This window comes from Triticum aestivum, chromosome 6D (genome assembly GCF_018294505.1).
Source record: "Triticum aestivum cultivar Chinese Spring chromosome 6D, IWGSC CS RefSeq v2.1, whole genome shotgun sequence".
Classification (NCBI taxonomy): domain Eukaryota; kingdom Viridiplantae; phylum Streptophyta; class Magnoliopsida; order Poales; family Poaceae; genus Triticum; species Triticum aestivum.
Window position 1 is genome coordinate 257,097,737 of NC_057811.1, and position 22,128 is coordinate 257,119,864.

A 22,128-nucleotide genomic window follows, 5' to 3' on the forward strand; every position below is an offset into this window, starting at 1 on the left:
GGTTGAGTTGATGAAATATCCTCTCGGTAACTTTTGTGTGAATAGCATGGTAACTCGCACACCGCAGACTTGATAACGTATGTACCCCGGTCCAAGAAACTTTGGCGACCGAGGTGGGGGTGGGGAGTTGCTGAAACATATCATGGTAACTTCTGTGCAAATGACATGATATTTTACATATCGAAGACATGATAACTTATGTACACCCCATGGTAACTTTCTAGGACCATGGTACTTTGACATGATATTTATGCACCGCGGACCTCATAACTTACGTTCAACCACCATGTTATCGAAGACATTATAACTTACGTTCAACCACCATGTTAACTTTGACTTCGAGGAAAAAACGTTGAAACATAACTCCTCTGATAACTTCCATGTAAGTTTATGAAAATTTTATGCATGACAGACCTGCTATCTTACATTTAAAAATCATGGTATCTTTCATCCAAGGGAAAAAGTTTTTGAAACATTCACCGGTAATTTCTGTGTTAAATTATCGTACTTCCCCATGCTAAAGTTATTATGTTGTAACCTTCTCGTACTGTAGTTACCAGCCCTATCATGATATAGTTATCATGTTGCTCATACCATAGTTATCACGCTGGTCATCCTCTCGTTGCATCATGTCATCCCCCGACTCCTCCATCTCCCGCACCAACCCGTTCGCCGGTCCCGATCCCGTCCTCATCCGCGACCTCAACATCCTTGGTCGTGTTCCCGTCATCCTCGATCACCACACCTCCACCTACTATGCCTGAAAAAAGTATTTTTCTCTTGTCTTCCATGAGTACAATCTCCGGGATCACGTCGGCTCCATGGACACCAGCCTCATGGTGAACGATGACGAGTGGATGACCATCGACGCCACTCTCATCCGCTGGTTCTACACCACCATCTCGAAGGATCTTTCCCACACGGTGGTCTCTGATGAGGATGATGCTGATGCCATTTGGACGAAGCTCAACGGCCTCTTCACCGACAACAAGCTTCAGCGCAAGGTTTTCTTGCACGGCGATTTTTTTTGGGTGTCAGCAGCATGACTCGTCTATTGACGACTTTTGCATGCGCCTCAAGAAGCTCTCCGATGAGCTCCGTGATCTCGACGAGAAGGTTTCCAATGAGCTTCTTCTTAGTACTCTCACTGCCTGCTTAAACGAGGAGTTCAGAATGCCGCCTCCAACCTCACCCTCATCCCCAACCCGACGTTCCCCAAGGTTGTGTCGTACCTGAAACTGGAGAAGCGACGGATGAAGGTGACGCGTACTCGAGCTACCACCCTTGCTGCGGGGACATCTCGCGGTGGTGCCCCGCCCGCTCCGGTCCCTCAGCCGCGGCCTGGCCCGGGCGCCTTCCCGCATCCGCCACCGCCGGGCTACCCCCTACCGCCACCGTCGGGCCAGCAGGTGCCCACCGCCGATCGTCGCTAAGGCGGCCGCTGCGGCCACAAGCCACAGCCAGCGGGTACCCAGGGAGGGGCGCCCCGCCAATAGCAGCAACAGCAGTACCAGCCGGCGCCATGGTACGTAGGGCAGAACCCATGGACGGGTGTTGTCCACGCGTATTCCATGCCGGTCCCGCGTGCTCCCTTCCCCGGCCACTTCGGCGCTCGTCCGGCGACTCACCAGGCACTGCATGCTGCCCCGCAGCAGTACGTGCCTCCACTGCCCTATGGCTATCCGGCGCCCTATGGACCGCTGCCTCAGGTAGGCGGTCTCCCTCCGCTGCTCTCGGCGCTACCACCGCAGCCGCAGCCGTTGGCACCGGCGCTCCCTCCAGCGCCCTGGGATTCTGCTTTACTAGCAGCACTGCACTCCGCTCCTACGCCACAAAACTACACCAGAGGCGGCGACTGGTACATGGACACCAGAGCTACGACTCATATGGCTTCCAACCCTGGTAACCTCCTCACCGCCCATCCCGTCCATACCTCCACTCGTATCACCATGGGTGACGGTTCATCTCTTCCCATTACACATATTGGTCATGCCGCTTTTCCTTCCAGTTCCACGCCATTATCGTTATCTAACATACTTGTCTCTCCTGACCTTATTAAAAATCATGTTCCCATTCGTTCTTTTACACGTGAAAATCCCGTCACCGTTGAATTTGACATGTTTGGCTTTTCTGTTAAGGATGCCCGTACTCGGATGGTGCTCCACCGATGTGACAGCCCCGACGAGCTCTACACGGTCCACTCCTCTGCCTCCACCGACCTCGTCGCCTACTCTGATGTGGACTGGGCCGGCTGCCCCGACACACGTCGCTCCACCTCAGGCTACTGTGTCTACCTTGGGCACTCGCTGATCTCTTGGTCGTCCAAGCGGCGGCCCACGGTTTCCCGCTCGGGTGCCGAGGCAGAGTATCGGGCAGTGGCTAACGCCGTCACCGAATGCTCCTGGCTTCGTCAGCTGCTCCAGGAGTTGCTTTGTGATGTTCACAAGGCCACGCTTGTGTACTGCGACAACATCTCCGCCAACCCAGTTCATCATCGCTGCACGAAGCATATTGAGCTCGATATTTACTTCGTTCGCGAGGAGGTGGCCCTTGGGCGCTTTCGGGTTCTCCACGTCCCGACGGTGCAACAATTAGCTGATGTGATGACTAAGGGATTGCCTACTCCTGTCTTTGAGGAGTTCAGGTCCAGTCTCTGCGTCTCCGGCGGCGCTTCGACTGCGCGCGGGGGGGGGGGGTGTTGAAAATACGGTTTTGCATGTATATTGTATATCCTGGCCCACCTCCTATTCTTTGTATAGTAGAGGCCGAGGCCCACATTGTACACCATATATACGTGCATATGCACCCGATCAATGTTATTGTGTGTTGCATTGCCAAACCTATCTCTCTACACTAATCAATCCACACGGGTGGCAAAGTTTCTTACGTTGGCGGTTGTGTACTATGTTTCAACAAGAGGACTTTCTATTCACATCATGCAGCAAAGGCGCGTCCGATGAAGAAGACGAGTGTTCCCATCACTTACGGCTACTCCAACTGGCCGACCCATTTCATCCGGTTATGTCGTTGAGTCCGCGAGGCACAAATCACGTCCTAATGCGTAGGTGCAAACACAGTTTTTGTCCGTAATTAGGCCGGATTTGCATCCAAACCGACACGATATGGATGCATCGTGTGTCCGCTTGATGTCCGGCTTGATCCCGCATGCCAGCCACCCAACCACCACCCATCGGTCCTATTTAATTCGACGCATGTTGGCGGGCCTGCATGTCAGCCAGCCAAACTCCTCCTCACGCATCCTTTTTAATGCCACACGTGGTGGTGGGGGTCGTCTAGCCCACTTCCTCGCTCCGACCAGTCCTCTTCTTCCCCTTGCCCCTAGCCACCCGACATCCAGACCTAACCACGGTGCACCGCCCGGCGGCGCAACATTGTCGTGGAAATGGATCCACGGGAAGGCCGAGAAGCAGGACCGCAAGGTCGGCTCCTCCTCAGGGCAGAGTTGTCGCCGCTCGGCAAGCTTCACCCTGACGCCACCTGCGGCCCTGCGGCAACATATGTACGTTGGCGTCGAGCAGAGCAAGCGGTGCTGGCAGGAGGCCACCCCAGTGCCATGGCCTGACATCCACCTGCCGAACGGCTGGCACCTGAACTTGGAGGGTCCCAGTGCCCGCCGTTCCGGCCACCGGCCGCGCGGGCGAGGCCGAGATACACCATTGCCGAGCTCAACTTCTTGAGGACCTCCGCCTTGACCTAGCGTTCATCGTCAACTCACTGTTCTGGGACACTGGTTCCGCGACGAGCACTTGGACACTTGGTTCCTACTTTGCCGCTTAAGCGCGTGCTCCCAGTCTCCCACCACCAACCGACGGTCCGACGAGGCCTACAAAAAGGCCGTCGAGGACTCCCAACTCGACGAGCTCGTCAAATGGGATTGCATGACAGAGCAATTCACTTTATCGGCCACAGGCGATGCCGCCGTGCCGAAGCAGCAGCAGCCGGAGGAGCCGGAGCAAAGCGCTCGGGCCCTTGGTGGGGCAATCGTGGTCATGGACGGCCATGGTGCCCTGCTCATCGGAGTGGGTGTCGGGCCCGGCCATGTGGGTGGGTGTGAACATGTGGTCACCGGAGCAGCAGTAGCAGGGGGCCCGCTGCACCACGGCACACGCCAGCGCCACTACAGCGATAGTCCCATGGCAGTTTCCATGGGATCCACTGGCCTTCGTCGACCTCACCAACGAGGATGACAACGACGACGACGACCACAACTAGATCTAGGTTTTATTTAGTTTAATGAATGTAAAAATCCGGGCTTTTGGCGGGCAATGTGAAATATTTTGAATATAAAAACGTCATCAAAATCGTAAATGCGTCTGATAACCCACAAGTATAGGGGATCGTAACAATTTTCGAGGGTAGAGTGTTCAACCCAAATTTATTGACTCGACACAAGGGGAGCTGATACGTCTCCGATGTATCTATAATTTATGAAGTATTCATGCCATGTTTACAACAATTTTATATGGTTTTGATATGATTTGATTAGAACTAACCCAGACTGATGATGTTTTAGCAGAACTACCGTGGTGTCGTTTTTTATGCAGAAATAAAAGTTCCCGGAATGGGATGAAAATTTACGGTGATTTTTATGTACCAAAAGAGAACCCCAAAGTACAAGAGTTGGACCCGAAGAGTACCGAGGCGACGACAAGGTAGGGGGACGCACCCTACCCCTCGGGAGGGTGCTCCTACCTTGTCGCTGCCTCGTTGACCCCCTTGATGTGAGACCGACGCCAAAAATTCCTATAAATACCAAAACCCCCAGAAAGAAACCTATATCGGGAGTTCCGCTGCCGCAAGCCTCTGTAGGAATGATTTAGGTCCTCTCTGGCACCCTGCCAGAGGGGGCCATCATCACCTGAGGCTATGGAGGAGGATCCCGGAGGGAGCCATCATCACCATGGAGGACAAGGACCAAAGGGAGAACCTCTCCCCATCTAGGGGGGAGGCCATGGAGGAGGAAGCATAAGGGGGAGACTCTCTCCCCCTCTTTTTTGGTGGTGCCGGAGTGCCACCGGGGGAACCATCGCCGCGGTGATCGTCTTCATCAACATCACCATCTTCATCACCATCCTCATCTCTTTTACGCGGTCCACTCTCCCGCACCCCGCTGTAATCCCCTACTTGAACATGGTTCTTTATGCCACATATTATGATCCAATGATGTGTTGCCATCCTATGATGTTTTGAGTAGATTTCTTTTGTCTTTTGGGTTGATTGATGATCTAGATTGGTTTGAGTTGTATGTTTTATTCTGGTGCTGTCCTATGGTGCCTTCCATGCCACGCACACGTGAAGGATTCCCGCTGTAGGGTGTTGCAGTACGTTCATGATTAGCTTATAGTGGGTTGCTAGAGTGACAGAAGCTTAACCCCGAGTAAGGGGGTTGCTGCGTGTGGGATAAAGGGGACTTGATGCTTTAATGCTATGGTTGGGTTTTACCTTAATGATCTTTAGTAGTTGCAGATGCTTGCGAGAGTTCCAATCATAAGTGCATATGATCCAAAAAGATAAAGTATGATAGCTTATGCCTCTCCCTCATATAAAATTGCAATGACGACTACTGATCTTGTTAACAATTGCTTAGGACAATTCCGCACACCGATCCATCATTATTCCACACTCGCTATTTATAATATATTATAACTTTATGTTAACAACACCTACTTTTATATTCTAGTTCTTTGATATCATGCAAAGCCATCCTCTTCATACCCACAACATAGTTTTATTTCTCATTTCTAGATGGAGGCAAACGTTCGGTGTACGTAGAGTCGTATCAGTGGCAGATAGTGTTGGGAAACGTTGCATGAAAACAAAAAAAATTCTACGCACACGCAATGATCTATCCATGGAGATGCATAGCAACGAGGGGGAGAGTGTGTCTACGTACCCTCATAGACCGTAAGCGGAAGCGTTTCTCAATGCGGTTGATGTAGTCGAACTTCTTCCCACTTGAACTGCTCAGGTACCGAACGCACGGCACCTCCGTGTTCTGCACACGTTCAGCTCGGTGACGTCCCTCGCCTTCTTGATCCAGCAAGAATTCGAGGTAGTAGATGAGTTCCGTCAGCACGACGGGGTGGTGACGGTGATGGTGAAGTGATCCTCGTAGGGCTTTGCCTAAGCACTATGAAAATATGACCGAGGGTGTAAACGGTGGAGGGGTGATAACCCACAAGTATAGGGGATCAATTGTAGCCTCTTTCGATAAGTAAGAGTGTCGAACCCGACGAGGAGCTAAAGGTAGAACAAATATTCCCTCAAGTTCTATCGACCACTGATACAACTCTACGCACGCTTATCGTTCGCTTTACCTAAAACAAGTATGAAACTAGAAGTACTTTGTAGGTGTTGTTGGATAGCATTGCAAGAATATAAAGATCACGTAAATAAAAACTAGGGGCTGTTTAGGTAAAGAAGCAATAAAGTTAGTACAGCGAGTGTGGAAAAGTGGTGGTAGGAGTTGTGAAATTGTCCCTAAGCAATTGACTACTTTACTAGACCGATAGCAAGTTTTATGTGGGAGAGGCCACTGCTAGCATGTCATCCCTTACTTGGAATTCTATGCACTTATGATTGGAACTATTAGCAAGCATCCGCAACTACTAACGTTCATTAAGGTAAAACCCAACCATAGCATTAAGATATATTGGTCCCCCTTCAATCCCGTATGCATCAATTTCTATGCTAGGTTGAAGCTTCTGTCACTCTTGCCCTCCAATACATAGTCCTATCAGCATACAACTAACCCTATGGTGTGATCCACGTGCGCGCTCATATGATGGGCACCAAAGGACAGCAACATAACCACAAGCAAATTAAACCAATCATAGCAATTCACCAATTACCGATAGGACAACGAAAATCTACTCAGACATCATAGGATGGCAACACATCATTGGATAATAATATGAAGCAAGCACCATGTTCAAGTAGAGGGTACAGCGGGTTGCGGGAGAGTGGACCGCTGTAGATAGATGGGGGAAGGTGATGAAGATGTTGGTGAAGATGACAGAGGTGTTGGTGTAGATTGCGGTGATGATGATGGCCCCGGCGGCGTTCCGGCGCCATCGGAAGAGAGGAGGAGAGAGAGCCCCCCTTCTTCTTCTTCTTCTTCTTCTTCTTCTTCTTCTTCTTCTTCTTCTTCTTCTTCTTCTTCTTCTTCTTCCTTGACCTTCTCCCTAGATGGGAGAAGGGTTTCCCCTCTGGTCCTTGGCTTCCATGGCATGGGAGGGGCGAGAGCCCCTCCGAGATTGTATCTGTCTCTCTGTCTCTCTCTGTTTCCGCCCTTTCACCGTTTATTATATTCTCGGAGATCCGTAACTCCGATTGGGCTGAAATTGGGACACAATTTTTATCCGGATATTGGCTTTCTTGCGGCGAAAGAAGGGCACCAACCGCCTTACGGAGTGACCACAAGGGCCCAGGGCGCGCCTGACCCCCTGGGGCGTGCCCCTCACCCTCGTGGGCCCCTCGGGCATCGTCTCGCGTTGATTCCACTTCCCAAAATTCACATATATTCCAAAAAAAATCTCCGTCAGTTTTTATCCCATTTGGACTCCGTTTGATATGGATTTTCTGCGAAACAAAAAACATGCAACAAACAGGAACTGGCACTGGATCAATATGTTAGTCCCAAAAATAGTATAAAAAGTTGCCAAAAGTATATGAAAGTTGTATAATATTGGCATGGAACAATAAAAAATTATAGATACTACGAAGACGTATCATCATCCCCAAGGTTAATTCCTGCTCGTCCTTGAGCAGGTAAATGATAATAATTTTTTAATGTGGAATGCTACCTAGCATAATCTTGATCATGTAATCTAATCATGGCATGAATATTAAGACACGAGTGATTCAAAGCAATAGTCTATCTTTTGACATTAAGACAACAATACTTCAAGCATACTAATAAAGCAATCATGTCCTTTCAAAATAACATGGCCAAAGAAAGTTATCCCTACAAAATCATATGGTCTGGCTATGCTCCATCTTCATCACACAAAATATTCAAATCATGCACAACCCCGATGACAAGCCAAGCAATTGTTTCATACTTTTGATGTTCTCAAACCTTTTCAACTTTCACGCAATACATGAGCATGAGCCATGGATATAACACTATAGGTGGAATAGAATATGATGATGGAGGTTGTGTGGGGAAGACAAAAAAGGGAGAAAGTCTCACATCGACGCGGCTAATCAACGGGCTATGGAGATGCCCATCAATTGATGTCAATGTGAGGAGTAGGGATTGCCATGCAACGGATGCACTAGAGCTATAAGTGTATGAAAGCTAAAACTAAAACTAAGTGGGTGTGCATCCAACTTGCTTGCTCATGAAGACCTAGGGCATTCTATAATGAAAATTCCCACTAGTATATGAAAGTGATAACTCAAGAGACTCTCTATATGAAGAACATGGTGCTGCTCTGAAGCACAGGTGTGGTAAAAGGATAGTAACATTGTCCCTTCTCTCTTTTCTCTCATTTTTTTATTTGTTTCTCTTTTTAGGCATCTTTGGCCTCTCTTTTTTTTGGGGGGGCTTCTTTGGCCACTTTTATTTTGATAACCTCACATGGGACAATGTTCTAATAATGATGGTCATCACACTTTTATTTACTTACAACTCAATATTACAACTCGATACTAGAACAAAGATATGACTCTATATGAATGCCTCAGGCAGTGTACCGGGATGTGCAATGATCTAGGGTAGCAATTACATAAAAAAAACGGACAAGCCATGAAAACATCATGCTAGCTATCTTACGATCATGCAAAGCAATATGACAATAAATGCTCAAGTCATGTATATGATGATGATGATGGAAGTTGCATGGAAATATATCTCGGAATGGCTATGGAAATGCCATAATAGGTAAGTATGGTGGCTGTTTTGAGGAAGATATAAGGAGGCTTATGTGTGATAGAGCGTATCGTATCACGGGGTTTGGATGCACCGGCGAAGTTTGCACCAACTCTCGAAGTGAGAAAGGGCAATGCACGGTACCGAAGAGGCTAGCAATGATGGAAGGGTGAGAGTGCGTATACCATGAACTCAACATTAGTCATAAAGAACTCACATACTTATTGCAAAAATCTATTAGTCATTGAAACAAAGTACTACGCGCATTCTCCTAGGGGGATAAATTGGTAGGAAAAGACCATCGCTCGTCCCCGACCGCCACTCATAAGGAAGACAACCAATAAATACCTCATGCTCCAATTTCATTACGTAACGGTTCACCATACGTGCATGCTACAGGAATCACAAACTTCATCACAAGTATTTATACAATTCACAACTACCCACTAGCATGACTCTAATATCACCATCTTTATATCGCAAAACTATTGCAAGGAATCAAACATATCATATTCAGTGATCTACAAGTTCTATGCAGGATTTTATGACTAACCATGTGAATGACCAATTCCTGTCAACTCTCTAAATAGATATAAGTGAAGAAAGAGAGTTTAATTCTTTATACAAAAGATATGCCCATGCTCTAACGAATATAAGTGAAGCAAAAGAGCATTCTACAAATGGCGGTTTTCTATGTGAAGAGAAACAGGCAATCCAAACTTCAAATGATATAAGTGAAGCACATGAAGCATTCTATAAAGGCATACTCAAAAAATATAAGTGAAGTGCAATGAGAATTCTATAAATCAACCAAGGACTATCTCATACTAGCATGGTTCATAAAAGAAAAGTGAAAAATAAATGCAAAAGACGCTCCAAGATTTGCACATATCACATGAACGAAACGAATCCGAAAACATACCGATACTTGTTGAAGAAAGATGGGATGCCTTCCGGGGCATCCCCAAGCTTAGATGCTTGAGTCTCCTTGAATATTTACTTGGGGTGCCTTGGTCATCCCCAAGCTTGATCTCTTGCCTCTCCTCCTTATCCTCATATCGATACATCCTCGATCTTCGAACACTTCATCCACACAAAACTCAACAGAAAGTTCGGTAAGATCCGTTAGTATAATAAAGCAAATCACTACTCTAAGTACTGTTGCAAACCAATTCATATTTTGTTTTTGCATTGTAGCTACTGTAATATAACTTTTCCATGGCTTAATCCACTAATAGAAATCGATATTTTCATCAAAACAAGCAAACTATGCATCAAAAACAGAATCTGTCTTAAACAGGACAGTCTGTAGTAATCTGAACATTCACCATACTTACGGTACTCCAAAAATTCTGAAATAATTAGGAAAAATAAAAAATTTGTATATAAAGACAGTGCAAAGAGTTTCAGAACCGTTTGACGTTCCAGTAAAAAATGTAAAATCGCGCACTACAGCCAAAGTTTCTGTTTTGCACCGCACAAACCAACAAGCAATGTAAACATCCTAAAGGCAAATCTTGGCACATTATTTTTATGATACAATGGAATTGTACAAGGGGATAATTATTTCTGTTGAAAAGTTTCTATAATCAAGGATCACAAAGTTTCCATGGGCATGAAGAAAGTTCAAGGCTAGCTCCCATTTTAACAATGCTCATCTTTCTCACTTTCGCTTTTCTTTTTGAAAAAGTTTTAGGTTCCCCTTTTTTCTAAAACTTTATAAAAGCACACAACAGAAATAAATGACTCTCTAAAACTTCCGGGTTGTCTCCCTGGCAGCGCTTTCTTTAAAGCCATTAAGCTAGGCATAAAGTGCTCAAGTAATGGATCCACCCGGATCCCAGGGTATATCAAAGACAATTTTAATTAACAATGATTTGTGATTTAGTAGTGAGCACAAAGTAACATATATCATGCAACAACGAAGTCTATCTCTCTTCCTATGCATCGGCATGTCATAGAAGAACAATTCATGCACACAAAGTAAAGGCCAATGCATAGTATAAACAGTTTCTTGCAATTTTATCATATTGGAAACATGGAGAGGCGGAGATGTAGTTCCTCTCTCATAATAATTGCAAGTAGGAGCAGAAAGCACATGCATATTATATCTATCAAAATCATCATGTGTAGTAGTAAACGCAACCCATCAATATAATCCTTAATAAGGGCAAACTTCTCCGATATAGTGTAGGTTGGAGAATTCAAAAAGATAATAGGACTATCATGTGTGGGTGCAATAGCAACAATTTCATGTTTAACATAAGGAACAATAGAAAGTTCATCTCCATAAGCATCATTCATATTGGCATCTTGGCCACAAGCATAGCAAGCATCAAGTTCATCAAAAAGGGATATTTCAAAAGAATCAACGGGATCATAGCAATTATCATGGCATTCATCCTTCGGTAAGAACGAAGGGACGTTAAACAATGTATGAGTTGAAGAGTTAATCTCAATAGAAGGTGGGCACGGGTAGCTAATCCGCTCTTCCTCCTTCTATTCTTCGCTCTCCTCATCATCTTTTTCATCCAATGAGCCCACAGTTTCATCAATTCCTTCTTCCATAGACTCCTGCAAAATATTAGTCTCTTCTTGCACAGCGGAGGAGTCCTCAATATATGGTTTAACATAGGCATTAGAAGCATAATTATCATAACAATATTTAAGTGTGGCAAAATTTTCAGATTTGTAAAGAGTAGCATCATACTTTCCAATCAGAGAAGCAATTTCATAAGCACCCTTAAAAGCAACAAATTCTTCAATTTGTTGAACATCATAGTAATTATAAACACCCTTAGCATACGAAGATACGATTCCGTTATCACTAAACTCACATTGGTAGGGAAGGTGTTTCTTAGAGTTTTTAGAACTACAAGTAACATCATATATTTCACGTCAATTCCAAGCATAGCACTGCAAACGATGAATTTGATCCAGTAAAAGTTTCCCTTTTTCAGATATGCGGTGTCGCACATAACAAGCATGCTCATCTAAATATTTGCCCTCAACTAAGCTAGTTGGGGTTTCAGCATGAGCACAAAGGGATCGAAGATGATCCAAGTAAAAAGCTTCAGGAGTGTGATAGATTTTGAGTGGTTCTTCAACCATTGGTGTAGTAGGTACAACTAATTTTTTTTGGTATTTTGCGTTTCCTACCCATAACTAAAGATAGAAAACAAGAGCACAAAATAAAAACTACTTAGTGATAAAGCAAACAAGCACACACGAGAATATTCACCCCACGCTATAACTCGCCGGCAACAGCGCCAAAAAAAGGTCTTGATAACCCACAAGTATAGGGGATAAATTGTAGCCTCTTTCGATAAGTAAGAGTGTCGAACCCAACAAGGAGCTAAAGGTAGAACAAATATTCCCTCAAGTTCTATCGACCACCGATACAACTCTACGCACGCTTAACGTTCGCTTTACCTAAAACAAGTATGAAACTAGAAGTACTTTGTAGGTGTTGTTGGATAGGATTGCAAGAATATAAAGAGCACGTAAATAAAAACTAGGGGCTGTTTAGGTAAAGAAGCAATAAAGTTAGTACAACGAGTGTGGAAAAGTGGTGGTAGGAGTTGTGAAATTGTTCCTAAGCAATTGACTACTTTACTAGACCGATAGCAAGTTTTATGTGGGAGAGGCCACTGCTAGCATGTCATCCCTTACATGGAATTCTATGCACTTATGATTGGAACTATTAGCAAGCATCCGCAACTACTAACATTCATTAAGGTAAAACCCAACCATAGCATTAAGATATATTGGTCCCCTTCAATCCCGTATGCATCAATTTCTATGCTAGGTTGAAGCTTCTGTCACTCTTGCCCTCCAATACATAGTCCTATCAGCATACAACTAACCCTATGGTGTGATCCACGCGCGCGCTCATATGATGGGCACCAAAGGACATCAACATAACCACAAGCAAATTAAACCAATCATAGCAATTCACCAATTACCGATAGGACAACGAAAATCTACTCAGACATCATAGGATGGCAACACATCATTGGATAATAATATGAAGCATAAAGCACCATGTTCAAGTAGAGGGTACATCGGGTTGCAGGAGAGTGGACCGCTATAGATAGATGGAAAGGTGATGAAGATGTTGGTGAACATGACGGAGGTGTTGGTGTAGATTGCGGTGACGATGATGGCCCCGACGGCGTTCCGGCGCCACCAGAAGAGAGGAGGAGAGAGCCCCCTTCTTCTTCTTCTTCTTCCTTGACCTTCTCCCTAGATGGGAGAAGGGTTCCCCCTCTGGTCCTTGGCTTCCATGGCATGGGAGGGGCGAGAGCCCCTCCGAGATTGGACATGTCTCTCTGTATCTGTCTGTTTCTGCGTTCCTGATTCTGCCCTTTCACCGTTTATTATATTTCCGGAGATCCGTAACTCCGATTGGGCTGAAATTTGGACACGATTTTTATCCGGATATTGGCTTTCTTGCGGAGAAAGAAGGGCACCAACCGCCTTATAGAGTGGCTACAAGGGCCCAGGGCGCGCCTAACCCTCTGGGGCGTGCCCCTCACCCTCGTGGGCCCCTCGGGCATCGTCTCGCGTTGATTCCACTTCCCAAAATTCACATATATTCCAAAAAAAATTCCGTCAGTTTTTATCCCGTTTGGACTCCGTTTGATATGGATTTTCTGCGAAACAAAAAACATGCAACAAATAGGAACTGACACTGGGCACTGGATCAATATGTTAGTCCCAAAAATAGCATAAAAACTTGCCAAAAGTATATGGAAGTTGTATAATATTGGCATGGAACAATAAAAAATTATAGATACGACGGAGACGTATCAAGGGGGGCGCCGCACACGGCTAGGCAATTGTCTGGTATGTGCTAGGCGCCCCCTCCCACATATATATAGGTGGGAGGGAGGGAGGAGCAGCCAAGGGGGGTGCCCAAGTAGGAGGAATCCTACTTGGGGTCTCTCCCAAGGTGGCGCCCCCCTGCCATGTATAGGAGCGAGGGAAAGGGAGGGGAGGGTGGCGCCCCCTTTTCTTTTTCCCATGAGAGGGAAAGGCAGGAGGGGCTAGCCCTCCCCCTTTTCCTTCCCTAGGGCTGTTTGGCTAGGGAAAGGGGGGCACCAGCCCCCTGTGGGCTGGTCTGTCCCTCCCTTGGCCCATTAAGCCCATATACATCTCGAGGGTGCCCGAAACCCCTTCCAGCGACCCAATTTCTTCCCGGTACGTCCCGAAACACTTTCGTTCTCCAAATACCATCGTACTATATATCAATATTTACCTCTCGACCATTTCGACACTCCTCGTCATGTCTGTGATCTCATCCGGGACTCCGAACAACATTCAGTCACCAAAACATATAACTCATATAACACTAAATCGTCAATGAACGTTAAGTGTGCGGACCCTACGGGTTCGAGAACTATGTAGATATGACCGAGACACCTCTCTGGTCAATAAACAATAGCGGAACCTGGATGCCCATACTGGATCCTACATATTCTACCAAGATCTTTATCGGTCGAACCGTTATGACAAGATGCGTAATTCCCTTTGTCTATCGGTATGTTACTTGCCCGAGATTCGATCGTCGGTATCTTCATACCTAGTTCAATCTCGTTACCGGAAAGTCTCTTTACTCGTTCCATAATACATCACCTCGCAACTAACTCCTTAGTCATTTGCTTGCAAGCTTATGATGCGTATTACCGAGAGGGCCCAGAGATACCTCTCCGATACTCGGAGTGACAAATCCTAATCTCGATCTATGCCAACTCAATAAACACGTTCAGAGATACTTGTAGAGCATCTTTATGATCACCCAGTTACGTTGTGATGTTTGATAGCACACAAGGTATTCCTCCGGTATTCGGGAGTTGCATAATCTAATAGTCGAAGGAATAAGTATTTGACATGAAGAAAGCAGTAGCAATAAACTGGACGATCATTATGCTAAGCTAACGGGTGGGTCTTGTCCATCGCATCATTCTCCTAATGATGTGATCCCATTATCAAATGACAACACATGTCCATGGTTAGGAAACTGTCGGTGAGCACTACACCTACGAGGACACGTGGATCCCTTCTATGGTTTGGCAGGGCAGAGGCGTGCTGCAAAGAGCGGATCTAATGCTCAACACGACGGATTTTTACCCAGGTTCGGGCCACTGAGAAGCGTAAAACCCGAGTCCTGCTTGAGTGTATATCTTGTGTTCTTGAGCTTCAGCTCGCCGCTATGCATGCAAGCTGGGCCGAGAGGTTCAAAGTATGAATCCCCCTCCAGTACGCTCTGGGCCTCTTTTTATATGTCCAAGGGGCTGCCACAGTGGCACACAGGAGGTGTAAAGTAACTACAATTCCTATGTTTATCACCAGCGTCTTAGGACAAAACACATTCAATGCGCTACTTACGTGCCCCTCAGCTTTATCGGGGACGGGAGTAGAACCCGTCCCGTCCGTCGCCGCCCCGCTCCGTCTCGACACACGTCCATGCTAGCGAGTCATGCAGTGCCAAGTTGGCTGGCCAGCTGCCGCGCTGGATAGGTGGAAGGATCTTCACGAAGATCTGCATGCCACCACGCAGGCGCTTGCTAGGCTGGCAGGCCGGCTATTGCGCTGGAGTGGTGATGGGGTGGCGGAGTCTTGCCACTGTCTTGTCGACGTCCCCGGAAAGGATCTTGCTAGGTACCTCGTCTTCTGGCCTCCACAAAGATCTGCACGCCTCTACGCGCGCGCGCCTGGGTCTTGGCCTTAACGTTGTCAATGGTGTCAGACCTCTCAATCACAACTATGGTGCTCTTGTTAGTGCCCTGCAAGCCGTCCCGGCAAGGATCTTGCCGGGGTGGCGCAAGCGGTCCAGGCAAGGATCTTGTCGGGGGTGGCGCAAGCTTTCCTGACAAGGATCTTGCCAGGGGTCCAGCTCATCCTCTGTTCTCTAGATTGGCCACTTCTCTTCGCCTTGTATCTCGTTTTTATCCTCGATCGTGTTCTTCATGCCTCGCCGCGCGTGGGGCTACGACTGCCCGTGCACAAGTATGGGGTGCTAAAGGGCCCAAACTTTAGTACACCAACAGGAGCCCCCGTGCCTGGGCCACGCACGAGCGCAAAGCGTCGTTGGGCCAGGCCCAAACAGTGCGCGGGCACGTGTGACAGGGTATAACTGCTATAATCTCCTTGTATGCTATGCTTGCAATGGCCCGTGAATAGCCTTTATTCACGGGATGGTATCCGTCGTTTCACGCCTCCTACTACGCCCGCCTTTTTTGCCACGTACGCCGCATGCATGGCGCGGGGTAGGTGGCAGATGCGCGGGATATGGAAAGGTGTGCCTTGGTAGATTCCCATGCACCTTTGATTGGCGCGGAGAGGGCGGTCGACGACCTCTCTCATTGCCAATGGCCTTAATGAGCCGGACTCGAAAGGGCTCCTCGGAGGAAGTATAGAGCCAGCCCCCAGCCCTTCCTGCTTGGCTATAAAAGGGGAATCGAAAGGAGAAGGAGGGGCATCCTTTCACGTCTTCTATTCTCCTTGTTCTTCATCCACCATCATGCCGAGAGGGCGTGGCCGCGACCACCCCCGTGCAGAGGCGATGAGATCTTCCTCTCGCCAGAGAGCCGCGGCGGTTGAGGAAGAGCCAGATGGTCAAGGCGGAGGTGCTGGACGGGGTCGCGGTCGGTGAGGTGGTCGAGGCAGAAGTGGACGCGGAAGGGGAGCATCAGCGGTGCCGCCATCTCCTCCCGCTACGTTCAGTGGTCACACCGGAGACACGGCGCTGGAGTTTGTGGTGGGGATGCGCGGACCGCCGCGTAGCCATCTTCGCCTTCCTGAGCCGTTTGCGAGGGTGCTGGAGGTCGACCAGCCGCCGAGTTGGAGGCTTCACATGAGGGGTTGTTGCAATGGCGACACGTGGGTGGACGTAGATTTCCCCGCCCCTCATGTAATGCTCCATCGTCGTGGTTGGAAAACCTTCGCACACACCCACTGCCTGATGAAAGGGCACATTCTCCGCTTCAAATTGGTGGAGGCCGACTTGCTCCCCATCAAGGTCTTCGGGCGCTCGGGAATCCGGTTAGGGTGCTGCGCGGAGAGCTCGACCAACGACGAAAGCTCCTCCTCGAGCGATAGTGACGAGGAGGAGACCGATGGAGAGGACGACGGGGACGGGTCCGACTAGTCGTCGGGCGCACCGTTACTAGGCGACGTCGGCAGCACCATCATCTGCAAGTGGTCTTCTCCCCGGTTGAGCGGTTTGCCGGGGGGAGGGGGGGAGGTAGTTCTTGGCGGTGGCTTCTCAAGCCAGCTCCTTGAACTTCTCGGGGATGCCGCCTCTAGCGGTTGGCGCTGGAAGGCCGGAGAAGATGAAGAAGGCGGGTGGCAGGCCGTTGAGGGAGTCCTGGACTAAGGGGTCCTTGAGCGTCCGGCCTGTTATCCATGGGCCGGACTGATGGGCTGTGAGGACATGAAGGCCGAAGACTGTACCCGTGTCTGGATAGGACTCTCCTTGGCGTGGGAGGCAAGCTTGGCGATCAACTATGAAGATTCCTTCCTATGTAACCGACTCTATGTAACCCTAGATCCCCCCGGTGTCTATATAAACCGGAGGGGTTAGTCCGGAAAGGATATACTAATTACAATAGTCATACAGGTTAGGCTTGTAGGGTTTAGCCATTACGATCTCGAGGTAGATCAACTCTTGTAATACTCATATTCATCAAGATCAATCAAGCAGGAAGTAGGGTATTACCTCCATAGAGAGGGCCCGAACCTGGGTAAACATCGTGTCCCCCGTCTCCTGTTACCATCGATCCTAGATGCACGGTTCGGGACCCCCTACCCGAGATCCGCCGGTTTTGACACCGACATTGGTGCTTTCATTGAGAGTTCCACTGTGTCGTCAATGAAAGGTTCGATGGCCCCTTCGATCGTCTATAGTGATGGTGTCCAAGGAGAAACCTTCCTCCCCGAACAGATTTTCGTATTCGGCGGCTTCGTACTGCGGGCCAACTGGCTTGGCCATCTGGAGCAGATCGATAGCTACGCCCCTGGCCACCAGGACAGATTTGGAAGCTTGAACTACGTCGCGGATATCCATGGAGACCTGATCTTCAATGGATTTGAGACCGCGGCGATCACTCCCCCTCGCTTCGATGAGCATGACTTAAATCTGTCATCGGACCATATTGAGGAGATGGTGTCGGTTCTCGGGATCCGGAAAAACCCTTAAGGTTCGAACTCTGGGGCGCGCGCGAAGTTCTTTCCCTCCTACCGATCTACGCCCAAGCTCGCTAAGATCTCGCGGACGAACTCGACGAACTCGCAACACAGAAAGACATGAGATTTATACTGGTTCGGGCCACCGTTGTGGTGTAATACCCTACTCCAGTGTGGTGGTGGTGGATTGCCTCTTGGGCTGGTGACGAATAGTACAAGGGGAAGAACAGCCTCCTGAGGTTGAGGTGTTCTTGTGCTTGACGAACTTGTGTGGGCGAGATGCCTCGGAATCAGTTTTCTCTCAATCAGTCCTCTCCTACGGTGGTGGCTAGCTCTACTTTTATAGGCCCTGGTCCTATCCCCAAATATTGAGCAGGAAGGGAGCCAACAACAACGGGCAATTTTGAAAGGGGATAACTAGTACAAGCTATCCTGACAAAAGTGGTCTTCGCGTGCAAAGGCTCTGGTGGTGACACCGTCTTGGGCTCCATGGTGACCTCCGTCTTGCCGTCCTGCTGGTCTTCGGTCTCGTTGCACTGATATGGAAACCTTTGCTTGATGCCTCGGTACTCCGGGCCTGCGCCTGCCTCCCTTGCACCAAAGAGGAAACAAGGACGCTGCGCGCGCTGGCGCCCGCCTGGTGTCAATCATCATGGCTCACGTCACGAGACCCTCGCGAGGTTTGCCCCGCCTTGATATCTCCGCTCCTCGCGAGCCTACCGAGCGTGGCCGCTCCTGAGGAGGTCTTGCGTCGTCCGCCCCATGAGGCTTGGCCCCTCACGAGGGTCTTGACGCCTTGTCAATGAAGATGGGCCGTACGGCGTGCTAGCATAGCCACGCCGTGGGCCGCAGGTAGGCAAGTCTGGGGACCCCCGTTCCCAGAACACCGACAGTAGGCCCCGGGCCCAAGGTGCGCTCGGTCTTGGCTTCGAGGCGAAGCCAAAGGTCAAGTACGGAGCGCCGCGGCCCCCAAAAGCTTGCGGCCTCGGTTGACGCATGGCGGTTGATTGGACGTGGGCATCTCCGCTTCCCCACGCTGCCTCGGCAACTGCTCGATTTGACAAGTCCCTGCGACATGCAAGGAAAATCATCATTACCTGTGATCGTGGGAGCCGTCGGTTGGCCTTCTTCTGCTATAAATGGGGTGGGGGGGCAGAGCCCCTGTTGCCCATCTCTTCCTTGCTCGCTTGCTTCTTCCTCCTCTGCTCCACTACTAGCAACAACTTCAATGGTGCCGATCCTGAGATTCTCAGCTGATGAGAAGGGAAAGATTCCCCTCGACGCGCCGGCGCTGCTTTCGCCGAAGAAGAAGTCAGTTCACCGCCGAGATGCCGCGGCGTTGCAGGTGGTGACGAGGCCTTGGTATGAGCGGCCTCCTCCTTGGTACCCGCTGCCCTTGTACGCCCAAGCTGGGGGCTCGGGAGGAAGGAGCAACGAGCGTCGGCGCGCGCACCGCGGCCAAGGTGGACGCGCTGCGGCGACGGGCGCCGTCGCTCCTGGAGTCCATGCCGCGGACTCCTCATGCGAGCTCGTGCTGTGGGCGGCGATGCCCTCAAGTTCCTATCCGCTTCCCGCGCTTCTTCTCCAACGTGATGCTGCCGAGGGGGCCTCTCGATCTCTGGTTGCAGCGTGCCGACTGCGACGCTCCGGCGACCGGAGCAGAGGTTGAAGCAGTCTCCACCGGCAAGATCTTCATGACCCGCGGCTGGGGCGAGGTCGCGCGGGTTTGCCGCACGGAGGGCGCCCTCGCGATCCACTTCGAGTACGACGGCGCCTCCACGCTATTCTTCAAGGTCTTCGACGCGGAGGGTCGCCGCCTGGAGTGCTGCCCCGAAGGGGAGCGCCAAGGTGAGGCGCGCCCCGCTCACGGCTGCTCCAACAGCAGTGACTCTTGGGAGTCCGGTGGCTCTCCTGAGCTCTAAGAGACTCCGGAGACGAGCGATGATAGCTAAGTGCCCCCAAGCTCTCGCCATGCTTGGAGCAGGGCCGCAACGTCTGGCCGCCGCCGTCGCTGATCTGGATGAGGTTGGCGCCGGCCTCCCGTGGCCCACTGTTGATGATGGCGTCAGCCGCGGGAGGGTGTAGACAGGATTCTACAAGGTTCTCGTCTTTTGTTCCCTGCGAGGAATCAAGAAATGCCCCGCGGGGGCGTGTAAGGATCTGTAATGCCTTTTTGTGTATATCTTCCTTATTATGAAAATCTGCGAAATGCATGTCCTGTTACGGCTTGGTATCCCCTTTCCAACGTCGCGATAGCTTGTTGCTCTACACTGACAGGTCCCGGTCCCCAGGCAGGCTGCAGCCGTCGCTGGTATGCCAGGTCGCGTGATGTGGTCAATGCTAGGAGGTGAGCGGCCCGAGGTCTAGTAAGAGCCCCTGAGGCGCGATGCTCAGGAGGTCCCCCTTAGCGCTCAAGCAGCTATGGAGAGATAAGAAAGGGAGGCGACGTGGCCGCGACAGGGCTGTGACGAGCGCGACCCTTAGGTTCCAATGATTAGCCGATCCGAGTGTGAGACTTATCTCAGTGGTTCGGGGTCGATTCTTCGCGATGCGCCAGGACTGTGCGCAAACACCCGCAGCATAGCTAGGTTAGGCCCGTACGAGTCTCCCTCTCCCCGTGCTCTCCTTAGTGCTCTACGTCCTCAGGTCCCGGCCCTCGAGCGAGCTCAGCCGCCGCTGGTATGCCAGGTCACGATGCCGTGGTCAAGATCAGGGGGTGAGGGCTGGAGAGCCAGTAAGAGCTGCTAAGTCGCGATGCTCAGGAGCCCCCCTTTTAACGCACAAGAGGATTGTACGAGAGGAAAGGAAGCTCGTGGTGCCGCCTGCTATCCTCTTCATGAGATTATTGCGATCCATCACAAGGAAAAGCACGGTTTTGCCGTTATGGTTGCCAGCCTGCCCCTGGCCGCTCCACGAGGAAATGAAGGCACTGAGGGCCTGGTGAGGTGGCGTGCGTGGGGCATGCCACGAGCCATAGCTCGACCGCTCAGGTTTGTCGACGTGGCAGGGACGGACCCATGCACCAGTGCCGTGCCAGTGTCAGGAGGCCCCGTGGGAGGCGACGATCGAGCAGGTGGTAATCATAGATGGATGAAACACGAGATCAGCAGGCTTAAGCGAATGCATGGGAGACACGTGCCACTGGGTCAGGCCCGAGCGGTTTGGGGATAATGCAGCCCGAAGGGCGCCCCCAGCCAGGTAAGTTAAAGACATAAGAAAAGGATACACGCCACAGGGACGGACCCACGCGGCCTGGGAATAATGCAGCCTGAGGGGCACTCCCAGCTAAATGAACTTGGAAAATGTCACCTGGTTCTGTCGACGAAGGAGAGTTGAGGCAGCTGAAGGCGTGCATCGAAGGGGTAGCTCCTCATGAGCCACCGGGGCCCTGAGCCTCGGGAGGCTCTGGGGGCTCGGGCGGTTCCTGGAGGACCATCTCCATCTCCGCCAAGACAGCGTGGTGCCTGGCCTCCTGAGCCGCCAGGATACGCCGCATGTTGTGCTGATAGGCTGACGACACGCTCGGCAGGCCGAAGGGCATGCGAACGTAGCTGTGCGGTGGACCCTCGCAGCATCCCACGCGCGAGGGCCAGAAGAGCTCCTGAGAAGCGGCCCTGTTGAGCCCTGGAACGTCGATGCAGATGCGCAGCCCGGCATCCTCGCCTGGATGGGGAGCTGCGCTTTGTGAGCGGGGGTCGCCGTGCATGGCCCTTGCGTCTTGCAATTCCTGGGCGGTCTTGGTGATGAACTCCTGAACGGTGGGTGATCCTTGCCGTGTGCCCTCCTGAGGAAAACGTGTCGCGAATCACGCCTCCAAGTGGTGCCCAAGCGCCTCCCTCGTGATGTTCGCAAGGTCTGAGGCCCTCCAGAAGAGAGACCCCGAGCCCTGCCGAGGAGGGCGCTGGGCGCGCCTTCCTATGCGACGGAGGGAGGCGCCCCTGGAGCGGGCGCTGATCCTGACGAGGTTCCAGCCGCGACGCCGCCCTCCTGAGGTCCGGCACGGCGCAGCTTCTTCTTCTTGGGGATGCCCTCTGGAGGGTCCT